This window comes from Pongo abelii, chromosome 10 (assembly GCF_028885655.2).
Source record: "Pongo abelii isolate AG06213 chromosome 10, NHGRI_mPonAbe1-v2.0_pri, whole genome shotgun sequence".
Lineage (NCBI taxonomy): Eukaryota > Metazoa > Chordata > Mammalia > Primates > Hominidae > Pongo > Pongo abelii.
The window spans coordinates 117,890,354-117,904,674 of record NC_071995.2 but is presented as its reverse complement, the minus strand read 5'-3'; the positions used below and the strand labels follow the sequence as shown (position 1 = coordinate 117,904,674).

The 14,321-nt window shown below is 43.0% G+C and overlaps 1 protein-coding gene across 1 annotated transcript in view; it reads right to left on the bottom strand.

Annotated features, from left to right (window-relative positions):
* Positions 1-14,321, bottom strand: part of SRRM4 (serine/arginine repetitive matrix 4) — a 182,802-nt gene that overhangs the window by 109,155 nt on the left and 59,326 nt on the right. The window lies entirely within an intron of this gene.

Sequence of the window (14,321 nt, the reverse complement as noted above, 5' to 3'; positions counted from 1 at the left end):
AGAGCCAGCGAGACTCAATTCTGGAACTTGTGTTGAAACCATTAGGAAGAAACTGTCCTTTGCTAGAGGTTGCTAAAAAAGGATAAAAGTGTGGCGCTCTGGTAGCACTCTTGCCACCCCAAGGGACAGCTGCATAAGAATGGAATCAACTCCATGGAGAACAGTGTCAAGAAATGAATACAGGGATGATATTGCTCAAGCTCCTGGATCTATCCGGAACTGAAGCCATTCAACTTTTCATGTATGAGAGCCAGTACATCCCCTTTATTATTGGATCCAGCTTTGTGTGGCTTATATCCCTTGTATGTAAAGGACTCCTAACTAATACAATCACCCTCGTCATCAACAACAAAACTTTGCTGTAGGTCCACAAAATGTAGGAAAGTCTGGTTTCTGAGAATGGTTAAGTGCATGCACACTGGAATTAGGCTGACTGAATTTGAGGTCTGCCTTTTCCACTTTCTAGTTGTTTGATTTTGGTAAGTTACCCTACTTCCCTGTGCCTCATCTGTGAAGTGGGATAATAATATTCCCCACCTCACTGAATCACTGAGGATGTTAAATGAGATAATATACATAGATAAGGATTATAACAGCATCTGGCACAGTGAGTGCTCAAAAAGTGTTACTGTTACATGGATGGATAAATAAAATGTGGTACGTATACACAAAGGAATACTATTAAGCCATAAAAAGAATGAGATCCCATCATTTGCAACAACATAAATGGAACTGGAGATCATTACGTTAAGTGAAATAAGCCAGGCACAGAAAGACAAACTGCATGTTCTCACTTGTTTGTGGGATCTAAAAATAAACACAATTGAACTCATGGACATAGACAGTAGAAGGATGGTTACCAGCATATGGGAAAGGTAGTGGGGAGGTTGGTAGGAGGGAGGTGGGGATGGTTTATGGGTAAAAAAATAGAAAGAATGAATAAGGTCTACTATTTAACAGCACAATATAGCCAATATTAACCTAATGGTAGCTTTTAAAATAAAAGAGTATAATTGGATTGTTTGTAACACAAAGCATAAATGCTTAAGGGGATGGATACTGCATTCTCCATGATGTGATAATTACGCTTTGCATGCCTGTATCAAAATATCTCATAAACATATACTCCTATTACATACCCACAAAATTAAAAAAAAAAAAAAAACTACTGTTGGGATTTTGCTCACAAGGAAGGTTGTTTTACCCCAAACGTGGGACCCTTAGAGATGCCATGTGTACAAATTGATATGTTAGTCACAAAATACGCACAGCGGGTGTTTCCACTTGTTGAGTCCCTACTATGTGCTTTATGTAATTATTTCACATTGACTATGTGATAAGATAGGAAATTTATTATCTGCATTTAATTGACACCAAAACAGATTCAGAGAATCACAAGCCTTTCTCAAGGCAACACAGTGCATGATGGAGCTGGCTCTTAACCCAGGTTTCCTTCCTCCTAAGCCACATCCCCCACAGAATGTTTCTTAAGCCTCAGCTGCCCACACAAGACCAATAATGATGGCTGTCCATTTATGCATGTGTTTCCTATACTATTATTTGCTTATTATTATTTTTGCAGTTGGCTTACTTTTTAACTTAATATATGTAATTAAAAAGGAAACTTCATGTTACAATTGTAAATGGAAAATAAGTGTCCTGTTTGTAAATAGAAGAAGGCCTTAAAATAGATACAAATGATAACAAGAGAACATTATTAAATTCCAGCTATACACTGCTACTCGCCCCAGGCTCTGAGCCTGACACCTGCTCCTTCTTTTGTTAAAAAAAAGGGAAGATTAGCAAGTGTTGAGAGGTGTTAAAAACACAGTAGCCCCAAACCGAGACAACTCTCTGACAATTGGAAGGAGAGAAAGTGAATTGAAAGCACAATCACTTTCTCACCATGAGATTCCATGAAACTTCATTCTGTTTCTATGCAGCTGCCTGAAATTTCTCAGGCAAATAATAATTTGGGTACAGAAATTTGAAAAACATAGCACTCCAATCTCCAATTTATTTATTACCAAAGGACCTTCCTTTCCTATGCCACACCACGTCCTCTCTGTCTCTCAACAGTTAAACATCGTAGGCCGGGTGCGGTGGCTCACGCCTGTAATCCCAGCACTTTGGGAGGCCGAGGCGGGCGGATCACGAGGTCAGGAGATCGAGACCATTCTAGCTAACACGGTGAAACCACGTCTGTACTAAAAATACAAAAAATTAGTCCAGCGTGGTGGCGGGCGCCTGTAGTCCCAGCTCCTCCGGAGGCTGAGGCAGGAGAATGGTGTGAACCCGGGAGGCGGAGCTTGCGGTGAGCCGAGATCGCGCTACTGCACTCCAGCCTGGGAGACAGAGCGAGACTCTGTCTCAAAAAGAAAAATAAACAAACAAAACAACAACAACAACAACAAAGCAGTTAAACATCCTAGGTAATCTCTACGCCGGTACTTGGTTGGAATTAAACTAAGCTATAAAAGAAAGTTTACAGTTTATACATGTCTTTCCCAGGTGAGTCTTGGAAACACCAAATTGCATGTTGACATATCCACCCACCCAGTTATCACCAGACAGACATACATGAAAACTAAGGGTCCTTAACAGTGGAAACTCACTACCTGTCCCTCTCTTTCGTATGAGCCAGCACCCATCACTGCTACATGGGAACAGTCCACACCCACAAGAACAGCCACAGTTGCCACGGTGATTATTCTAAACACAGCAGGTGATGTAATTCCCCTTGGGAGTGTGGCATCAAGCAGATGAATTGGGCGCATTGCATCTGATTCAGCCTCTTGAGGAGAAAGACTTCACACTGATCCAAATAGACTCCCGAGAGGCAGAAAGAGGAAAATGATAAATAAATGCCAGCCAAGCTCTAAAATGGTACACTCTAGCTGTGTGGCCATGGGTAAGTCATTTAGCTCAAATCCAGACACTCTAAATGTTTCTCACCAAATACCAAAACTTGCCCATGGTTACCTAGATAGTAATAGAAGTGCAGATGGGCCCAGAAGACAGAAAGATTGTTTGATATTACCTACCGTGTCTGATGATGCTGTAAAGCAGCATTTACCAAAATGTGCTCCACCAAACATCGGTTGTACCATACGTTAATCGTTGCTTGCTCCTCTCTAACGGAGTGGGGATGGGATTGTGTACTCAAATGAGATTAAGAAACAACAGATTAAACAAAAGAACCTGACTTTGTTGCTGCAGGACTTATCAGTGCCTTTAATATGTTCAATGCTACATGAAGGCCAAGGAAGGAAAAGTATTGTGTAGTCTGTCCTAGAAATTTGGGGTCATGGGATTTTCTTTTGTAGTCTAGTGGGTACTTCGAGAAATACAGCCCCATGGAGTAATCTTAGAGTACTTTCAATAAAAGAAGATTCATTCCCTCCACTTTCAGAAACCTCTAATATTTGAAAAAATTCTTCCTTAACTAAGACAAAAAGCAGCTTCCCTGTAACTTGCACACTTGAGTTCCATTTCAGTGCTCTCTAAGACACATCTCTGAGCCTTGCTTTTTTCCCCCAGTAGAGTAGGAGTTTACTTTTCTCCCAGTGTTGGGAGGATTACATTGGATGGCTCAACTTTGTGAACTGTTGAGTGTTGTAAATATGTGAGCTGTCACCCACACAATAGCATCACAATCTTATGTAAACACAAATTTCTTCAGGTGGAAATCTTTGGGGTCTCCTGGAAGCTGATAATCTACAACATGGTTTTCCAACCATGACACTATTGGGGGTCTGTCCTCTGCACTGTAGATGTTTAGTAGCATCCCTAGCTTCTATGCAGCAGACACCAGTAGGAATCCCTCAGTTGTGACAACCAAAAACACCTCCAACCACTACCAAATTCTCTTGGAGGAAAAAATTGCTCCTGGTTGAGAACAACTGTTCTGGCTCTGCAACCTTTCTATGATGACAGAGATGGTCTACATCTTGTATCTCTCTGTCCAATATGGGAGCCACAGGTGGCTACTGAGCACTTGGGATGTGGCTAGGGTGACTTAGAAAATTAATTTTTAATTTTAATAATAAATTAATATTAAATAAATAATACATTTAATAATAAACTTTTAATTTATAAATAGCCACAGATGGCTAGTGGATACCATATTGGACAGCACAGTTCTAGATAACATAGTTTGAGGTCCATCTATTCAGTCAACAAATATTTGTTGAATACCTATTAGGTGCCAACCAAGATGTCACACACTGGATATATAGTGGAAAATGGCAGACATGGCTCTTGTTCTCACCGAACTGTTAGACACTAACAAGTAAGCTAGGATACAAGGCAATGTGTGCTTTGAGCTTTCATGACAAAAGATACCTCCCCTAAAGGCCTGTCACTCTGCTGCAAGTTCCACCATATGCACCCCATTGAACTGCAAGGTCTTTAAAAGTCACACATATTACCTCAAGAGGAAAATTTATGAACACCCACTGATGCATAAGGATGAATTTGTTTTGTGATTAGCTGTGCTGAGCAAAATCCCCAAGAGCCCCTTGAAAGCAGAGCTCTGTCTTGTTCATCATTATCATCACTAGAACATGGCACATGTAGGTGATCACAACTACTTCTTGAAAGGAGATCAAACAAATCCAGAACAGATCCAGAACTCTGTTAAAAATGGTGAAGGTGCTGAAAACCATGTCATGCCAAGGACAAGTGAACATCCTTGCTGTTCTTTCTCAGTACCTGGCACAGAGTATGTGCTTAATAAATAATTGTTGACTAAAGATTGTGGGAGAGGGTTGCTGTCACAATCCTGGAGGTATTGCTCAGGTATGAAGAGTGCACGATTGGCCCAGACAAGAGAGCTCCTAGATGAAGCATAAAGATAATAATGACAATAATAATTAGATTACTACTTGTTTGAGGCTGAACTGTGTCTCTCCAAAATTCATATATTGAAGTCCTAACCCTCAGTACCTCAGAATGTGATTGCATTTGAAAATAGGACCTTTAAAAATGTGATTGCATTTGAAAATAGAACCTTTTAAAAGGTAATTAAGGTATAATGAGGTCCTATGGGTGGGCCCTAATCCAGTAGGACACAGATATGTATAAAAAGAAGATGATGTAAAGACCTAGAGTGAGGCAGCCATCTGTAAGCCAAAGAGAGAGACCTCAGAAGAAACCAAACATGCTGACACCTTGATCTTGAACTTCCAGCCTTCAAAACAATGAGAAAATAAATTATTACTGTTTAAGACACTCAGTCTGTGGCATTTTGTCATGGTAGTTCTAGAAAACTGATACACTACTGATCAGACTCTGTATTAAGAGCTCCACATGCATTATCTTGTTAAATTCGTACCCTAGTTCCCTTAAAGCTACTCTCTGCCCCATAGCCAGAGCGATCCTTTCAAATGGAAGTCAGATCATGTCAGTCCTCTTCTCAAACCGAGGCTTCCTATTTCGCTCAAATGATAAAGCCAAGTCCTGCTAATAACGAAAAAATTGCCATACAAATTGGCTCTCTGTTATTTCTCTAATTTCATTTTATCACTTTCTTCTGCTCTCAAATTGCTCCAATGACACTGGCCAAGTGTACACCCACCACCAGCTTTTGTATGTGCCTGGGATGCACTTCGCCCAGATGTCCCCTGGATTGTTTCCACACTTCTTTTGACTCTTTGCTCAAGTGTGACTTCATCAGTGAGATTCTTAAACGCCAGATGTAAAAAAAACCTGGGACCCCTACCCAATGCCAGGCTTTCCCTATCTCCCTTACCATGTGTCATTTTTCTCCTTCACACTGTGTATTTACTTGTGTATCTGTTTATAGTCTGTCTTCTTCCATAAAAATTTAAGCTTCATAAGGGCAAAGGCTTTCCTGTATTTATTGCTACATCTCTAGCACCTAGAACAGTGTCTGGCACACAGTAGGTATCCAATAAAGATGTCTTGAATGAATGAATCTGTCCTCACAACTTCTTGATGCAATTGCTGTTATTATTATTATTGAGACAGAGTCTCACTCTGTTGCCCAGGCTGGAGCACAGTGGTGTGATCTCAGCTCACTGCAGCCTCTGCCTCCTGGGTTCAACTGATTCTCCTGCCTCAGCCTCCTGAGTACTTGGACTATAGGCAAGTGCTACCATGCCAGACTAATTTTTGTATTTTTAGTAGAGAAAGGGTTTCTCCATGTTGGCCAGGCTGGTCTCGAACTCCTGACCTCAAGTGATCAGCCCGCCTTGGCCTCCCAAAATGCTGGGATTACAGGCCACTGCACCCAGCCTGCAATTGTTATTATCCTTATTTTACAGGTAAGGAGACCAAGGCTCAGAGAATTCAAACGTCCAGGTGTAAATAAAGAATGGGAGCTGGTGGCAGGATTTGAACCCGGTTTTCCCTGCCTCAGGTTCCCCATGCTCTTAAACACTAGGAGGGACTTGGAAAACTCTATCCCAGGCAAGTGATGAGAATATCTCCCAGAGCTCACAATTCATGTTTATTCTTAGTGTGTTATCTAGCTCCTTCACCTCCATCACATGGGCTGGCTAAATATGTCTTGATGATTTGATTTTAGGAAAAAGAAGAAAGGTAAAGGTCACTGGGAATTATTTCCCTTCATTTGCACTCATGGGCTCACCCCTCATTTGGGACTGGGTTAGGGAGACCCAGAGCTGGGTCTTGGCTTTACTGCCCTCTCCAGCTGTGGTCTGGGGCAAGCTGCATCATCATCCTGAGATCCAGTGTCCCCACTGTAAAACAGGGGTTCTAATTCTTGTTTCACAGGGTTTGTAAAACAGGGGTTCTAATTCTTGTTTCACAGGGTTGCAGTGGGGGCAACATAAAAGAATATTTGAGACAGGGAGACTCTGAAAACTGCAAAGTAACATGCACACAGAAGGCAGAATTATATCTCAAGATCTAGAGTTGCAACACTTGTCTATTATAAGAACCGCTAGCACCAATTGTGTATTGTAGCAGGTTGCATTATGGTTCTCTGTTCTGCTTCCTTGTCATGTGTCTTCCATGCCCTTTGTCATATGACTTTGCAGTTCTTCCTACTAGGGGTGGGCTTATTTGTCCACCTATCAGTATTGGGGTTGATCATGTGACCTGCTCCAGCCAATGGAGTAGGGAAAGAATGACAGTGTACCAGCTCCAGGCTTAGGCCTTAAGAAAGATTGTGTTTTCCCACTTGCCTCTCTTGCGCTTCTACCATCACGTTGGAACTTGTCCAGGTGACCAGTGGTCCAAGGAAATGAGTGCATGTGAAACAGATCTAAATCCAAGCCCAGCTGGGCTCAGCCTTGGTAAACTAACTGCAGTTGCACAAGTGAGAATAAATGATTAATGTTTCAACTCACAAATGCGAGCTTAACTATGAGGACACAAAGGGATAAGAATGATACAATGGACTTTGGGGACTTGGGGAAAAAGGGTGGGAGGAGGGTGAGGGATAAAAGACTACACATTGGGTACAGTGTACACTGCTCCAGTGATGGGTGCACCAAAATCTCGGAAATCACTACTAAAGAACTTATTCATGTAACCAAACACCACCTGTTTCCCAAAAACCTATTGAAATTAAAAAAAAATTTAAAAGTTAATAATAAAAGAAATGATTAATCTTTTAAAACATTGAGTTTGGATGTGGTTTGTTACACAGCATTGTTGTGGCATTAGCTGACAAATGTACATGCTTGTTAAGTGTCACTTTATGCTCATTATCTTATAAAATTTGTGGTAAATTTCATTATTATTTCTATTCTAAAGATAAGGAAACTGAGCACAGTTTCAGAGATTTTCCCAAGATTATCCAACAAAGAAATGGTGTAGCTAAGCCATAAAACATTGAACTGTGTGAAGACAGAGTCCACACATTGTTGTTTTTTTTTTTTTTGAGACGGAATCTTGCTCTGTCACCCAGGCTAGAGTGCAGTGGCGCGATCTTGGCTCACTGCAAGCTCTGCCTCCTGGGTTCACACCATTCTCCTGCCTCAGCCTCCCGAGTAGCTGGGACTACAGGTGTCTGCCACAATGCTTGGCTAATTCTTTTGTATTTTTAGTAGAGACGGAGTTTCAACAGAGTCCACACATTTTTATGTTCCAGAGTGTGCTGCTTCCTTACACCTGTGAAATAGAAGACCAAATTGTATCCAGGTAATTCAGGCTAAATAAGGGCCATATCATCAGTGTTCAAGATATTTCAGAGAGATTGGATAATGGAGAGCTCACTGTGGTGAAATTAAAAGCAAACATACAAACACAAAACAGCAACACAGAGGCCTGGAAAGACCTGGGTTCTGATTCTGGTTTTGCTGCCAACTGTGTGTCCTTAGTTAAACGCTCTCCCTTCTCTGGGCATTTTTGTTGATGTTGAACTGTGAATCATGTATAAAAATTATTTACGAGATGTCTCCATTAAGCTCTAGATGTTTCTTTCACAGGTTGTCTCATTTAATCCATACAAAATCCTTCCAGGGCCCGCTAACAACCCAAAATGCAAAGATGTTAAGGTTAGATAGTTGGAATCCAAACCCAGACTGCCAGACTTATTTCAGAGCTCCAGGGTCCCTTCTAGCTCCCGGATTCCCTGGGTGAGTTTCAGTGTGGATAGAGGCCAAGAGATCTCTTTTTCTTGGCTGAGGTCAGACTTGGACTTTCCTCCTCCTGCACCCAGGGGCCCATTGCAAAAGCTCTTTGATGAGGGTGAAGACAGGACCACTGCTCCCCTTCACTCTGCTCAGTCCCAGGCTGAGAAGAGATCAAGAGGTTCTGAAAACCAGCCCTGGGATATAATGGTGCCCAAAGCATGCCTCCTTTCCCCATCGGTGGGTCGCTGGGATTGTTAATAATAATTATTATTATTTTTAATTTTATCATTATTTTGAGATGGAGTCTCGCTCTGTCACCAGGCTGGAGCACAGTGGAGCAATCTTGGTTCACTGCAACCTCCGCCTCCCGGGTTCAAGTGATTCCCCTGCCTCAGCCTCCTGAGTAGCTGGGACTACAAGCACACACCACCACACCTGGCTAATTTTTTGTATTTTAGTACAGATGGGGTTTTACCATATTGACCAGGCTGGTCTCGAACTCCTGACCTCAGGTGATCCGCCCACCTTGGCCTCCCAAAGTGCTGGGATTACAGGCTTGAGCCACCATGCCTGGCCTAATTATTTTCTTTTTAAAAATAATTAGTCCCAATCAAGGCAGAAGCTCTTCAGAATTACAGCTCATTAGCTGTGCCATGCATCTTACGATTCCATAAAAAGTCACACGGTGCTGATGAAAATTACAAGTCCCTGGAATCAGCATTAGAGACAAATCTAGCCAGGGTTCCCAACCGATCACCACCAGCCACATGGAGTTGGCTTCTGTAATCACAGATGGAGAAGCAGGGTGTGTCTGTGTGTGTGTGTCGGGGAGGGGAGGGTGAGGGGGAAGGGGAATGTAGGGCGTAGGGGGCAGAGACAAAGCCCTGGGAGTTCCTAAGTCTTGATTATAACACACTCTGCCTTTTTTCCTTATGGAAGGGAGGCGTTTTCATCAAAGATACGGTTAAAATTTAAGTCAGAAGGAACAAGACATGTGGTGCTGGCTGTGGGGAAGGGGCGGGGGTGGGTCTTCCTCTTTGGAAAGTGTGGCAATGTGGAAAGATTTCTGAACAGGGATTCTGGAGTCTTGGGAAGGCTTGAGCCTGCAAGCAGATCTGAGTTCAAATCCCAGCTTTGCACTAACTGCATGTGACCTTGGGTGTGTCCACCTTTTGCATCTCAGTCCCCACATCCATATAGCTGAGCCCAGCGATGATAATAACAACGAGAGCTACCGTGCATCTAACACCTGCTATTTGTCAGACCCTGTTCTAAGTACTTGTATTAATTGATTCTTGTGAACAATCCAATGAGGTAGGAGTTAGCTTCATTCCCATTTCACAGTTGAAGAAACTGAGGCACAGCAAGGTAATTAACTTGTTCAAGGTCACTCAGTGGCAGAGCTGGGAACCAAACCCAGGCATTCTGATGCATAGAGTTCACATTCATACCCACTATGCCCCCATTGCCTTTCTCAAATTTTAGCTGAGGAGAACCCCCCTCCAACTCTGCTGGGGGTCTCAGGTGCCTTCTTCTATTAATAGTAAAAATCATAATATATCAAGCACTTTGTATGTGCCACACTTTTTTTTCTAGATATTTTCCATATATTTTTATCTCCCTGGTTCCTCCCAGCAGCCCTATGACCTAGGAATTGTCTCAATCTACATTTCGCAGAAAGTGATGCTCAGGGAGGCTAAAGGACTTAGCCAAGTCTACACAGTTGGGTCTGTTTGGGTCTAAAGCTTGTGCCCATAACCATGGCATGGCACTGTACCAACAGCTTGCTGTGGGGGCTCTGGGAGGCAAGACATGTGGCTTAGGAAGCTCTGCTTCTGACTCCATTCTCCTCCCTGGAGTCCTGTCTCCCCATCTGTGAAAGCAAGAGGATTAGCTTTAATAAAAACTCTGGGCCTGTGCAGCTCTGAAATGCTACTGTCTGTACCTTCCCAAGCCCGCCCTCCTCATCTCCCAAGGTACCCACCAGGAACTGCATCTAAGGGAAGGGGCTGCATCTAAGGGCCACCGCTGTCACCAGAGGGTTTGGGGAGGGACTAGCACCACCGACATAGAAAGTCTTCCTGGGTTGGAAAATAGCCTGGAGGGTGGCTGGGTCCTGGTGCCACCCTAGTGTTAGAAGTACAGGAAATAGGCCGGGCGCAGTGGCTCATGCCTGTAATCCCAGCACTTTGGGAGGCTGAGGCGGGTGGATCACCTGAGGTCAGGAGTTCGAGACCAGCCTGATCAACATGGAGAAACCCCGTCTCTACTAAAAATACAAAATTAGCTGGGTGTGATGGTGGGCAGCTGTAATCCCAGCTACTTGGGAGGTTGAGGCAGGAGAATTACTTGAAAACTGGAAGGTGGAGGTTGTGGTGAGCTGAGATTGCACCATTACACTCCAGCCTGGGCAACAAGAGCAAAACTCCGTCTCAAAAAACAAAGAACAATAAACAAAAAACAAAAAACAAAAGTCCAGGGAATGTCCAGCCAGTGGGTCCTCAAGGGCATCAGGAGATGCCCAAGACGTGTGTGTGTGTGTGTGTGTGTGTGTGTATGTGTGTGAATGTGTGTGTATGCGTGCATGTGTATGTGTTTGCAACTCACTGTTCCCCCTATGCCCTTTTCTTCTCTCGCCATGCCTCTTCTTTTTTCTTGGTCCTTTCTTTGTTTTTGTCTCTCATTGTCTCTCCACATCTATTGCTCTGTGCCCCGCTGACTTCTTGGTCTCCCATGACTTCCTAAACTTCTTTTTGCTGTATGTATGTATTTATTTGTTTTTCAATTTCATTTTATTTTATTAAGTTCTGGGATACATGTGCAGGATGTGCAGGTTTGTTACATAGGTAAATGTGTGCCATGGTGGTTTGCTGCAAAGATCAACTCATCGCCTAGGTATTAAGCCCCACATGCATTAGCTATTTATCCTGATGCTCTCCCTCCCCCACCCCAACAGGCCCCAGGTGTATGTTGTTCCCCTCCCTGTGTCCAGGTGTTCTAATTGTTCAGCTCCCACTTAGAAGTGAGAACATGAGGTGTTTAGTTTTCTGTTCTTGCGTGAGTTTGCTGAGGATAATGGCTCCCAGCTCCATCCATGGCCCTGCAAAAGACATGATCTCATTCCTTTTTATGGCTGCATAGTGTTCTATGGTGTATATGTACCACATTTGCTTTATCCAGTCTATCATTGATGGGCATTTGGGTTCATTCCATGTCTTTGCTATTGTGAATAGTGCTGCAATGAACATACACATGCATGTATCTTTATAATAGAATGATTTATATCCCTCTGGATATATACCCAGTAATGAGATTGCTGGGTCAAATGGTATTTCTGTCTCTAGATCTTTGAGGAATCGCCACACTGTCTCCTACAATGATGGAACTAATTTACACTCCCACCAACAGCGTAAAAGCGTTTCTATTTCTCCGCAGCCTTGCCAGCCTCTTTGCTGTATTTATACTTTCCCTCATCTCTCTTGATCTCTCCTGGCCCTTGCTTTCCCTTTCATACCTCTCATAGTCACTCTATCACATGCCCCCATCTCTGGCTCTCTTTGTTTCTTATCTTCTTTCTCTCCTCATTTCTTTCTCTTCTCTTCTCTGCCTCCATTTCCAATCTCCCCTCCACCACTCTCAGTTCCTTCCTCTCTCTTCCTGCCCTTCTTTCCTCTTCTCCTTTCTTTTCTCTTCCTTTCCCTCTCCTCCTCTCATCCCCTCTTGCTCTCTCCTCTTTTCACCTTGTCTTTCATCTTCCATTGTCTACCACCCCCTCTTCCTCTCAGATCTGACTTTTGCTGCTGCTTGTGTAAGGCCGGCAGTGTCCTTGGTGGATGGTGGATCACACACATCAGAAGTTTGAATCAAATCAAACTGCAACTGAATTACACTAGTAAACCCATTAAATACCATTCAAAAAGTAATTTCCATAGCATCTCTCCTATTTATTGCAAGTCTTGTTTCTCTGTCGCTGCCTCTCCGTTCCTTCCACATGTCTCTTCTTTCTCCTCTTTTTCTTTCTTGTCCACCCTCTGACCCCTCCTCCTTTCCTCTCCCACCATGCCTGCTTGCAGCTCTCTTTAGCCCACCAACCTCACTGTACAACCTGCTTCCTCAACCTGGGATTCAAACTGCATCATAGGGCAGTTAGTCAGATGAAAAGACCACTGACCTGGGAGTCAGGAGACTTGAGTTCTTGTTCTTAGTTCTGCCACTGACTGCGTGTTCTTGGGAAAGTCTTGGAGTCTTTCTAAGACTCTTGCCATTTGCCAAATGAAGGCATTGGACTGAGTGATTTCCAAGGTCACTCTTAGCTCGTGAAGTTGGCTCCATGACCACAAATGACATTAAAGTTTCCAAGAGATACAGGGTCCTGAAAAGATTTGTTACCAACCTCTCTCCACTGCCTTAAAGCAAGGCCCCTGGTAGGACCAAGCCATGCTGAGAAGATTGAGCTCAGATTGCTATTTGTAGACAGTATGCATTCTCCCGCTTTCACTGAGAATGCTCATCACCCTCTGACCACCATCCAGAGCATCTAATCACTTCTGTCCCACTGTTCCCTCTCTAAAAATAGGAGTGTCAACACTACCTGATTTCCAATCAAGAATCAAGTGGGACACTGATTGTTCTCCATTTGTACCCATTCCACAGCAGATCTCTCTAAAAATACAAAGGCATCCTACAAAAGCTAAAGAAATCAGAGATCTTAGTCTGGAAACAGGCTTCACCTTATCACCTGACTCTGCTTTTCAACACAGAGTGCAACTTTGAAATGTCCATGGGATCCCTATTGCAGGGCTGTCATTTAAACCTGTAGGGTTCATCGTGTTATTCTTGAAATTGAAATGTCATTGATATTATGTAAGTTATGTAAAAAATAATTTATATGGGTAAGTTGTGAAAAGTACTTTCCTACTCACCATTTCACTGGATCTTCAGAATATCTCTGTAAGATTAATCAAGACATATTATCCTCATTGGACAAATGAGGAAACTGAGGCATCCACAAGTTAAGGGGTCCAATCAAAATCATATTAATTTAGAGGTGTGACTCCAACCTACCATCTAATTAGACCCACGTGCAACTGGATTTTAATCATAGCTCTGCACTTATTAGCTGGGTGTCTTAGGCAAATGGCTTGACCTCTCTGTGCCTCGGTTTCCTCATTTGAAGGACAGGGGTAATATGAGTACCGTTCATAGAATTATTAACAATCAAATAAGCTTATATATGTAAGAAACTTAACATGATGCCTGGATATAACGAGTAGTCAATAAAGTAGTCAACCACCAGGCATGGTGACTCATGCCTGTAATCCTAGCACTTTGGGAGGCTGAGGCGAGTGGATCACTTGAGGTCAGGAGTTCAAGACCGGCCCGGCCAACATAGTGAAACCCCACCTTTACTTAAAAAAAATACAAAAATTAGCCGAGCATTGTGGCACTTGCCTGTAATCCCAGCTTCTCAGGAGGCTGAGGCAGAAGAATTGCTTGAACCCGGGAGGAAGAAGTTGCAGTGAGCTGAGATCATGCCATGCACTCCAGCCTGGGCAACAGAGTGAGTGAGACTCCATCCCCCCAAAATAAAAATAAAAATAAAGGGTAGCTCATTTGATCCAACAATCCCACTACTGGGTATCTACCCTGCAGAAAAGAAGTCAGTATTCTAAAAAGATATTTGCACATGCGTGTTTATAGCAGCACAATTCACAATTGCAAAATCATAGAACCAACCCAAATGCTCATCAGTCA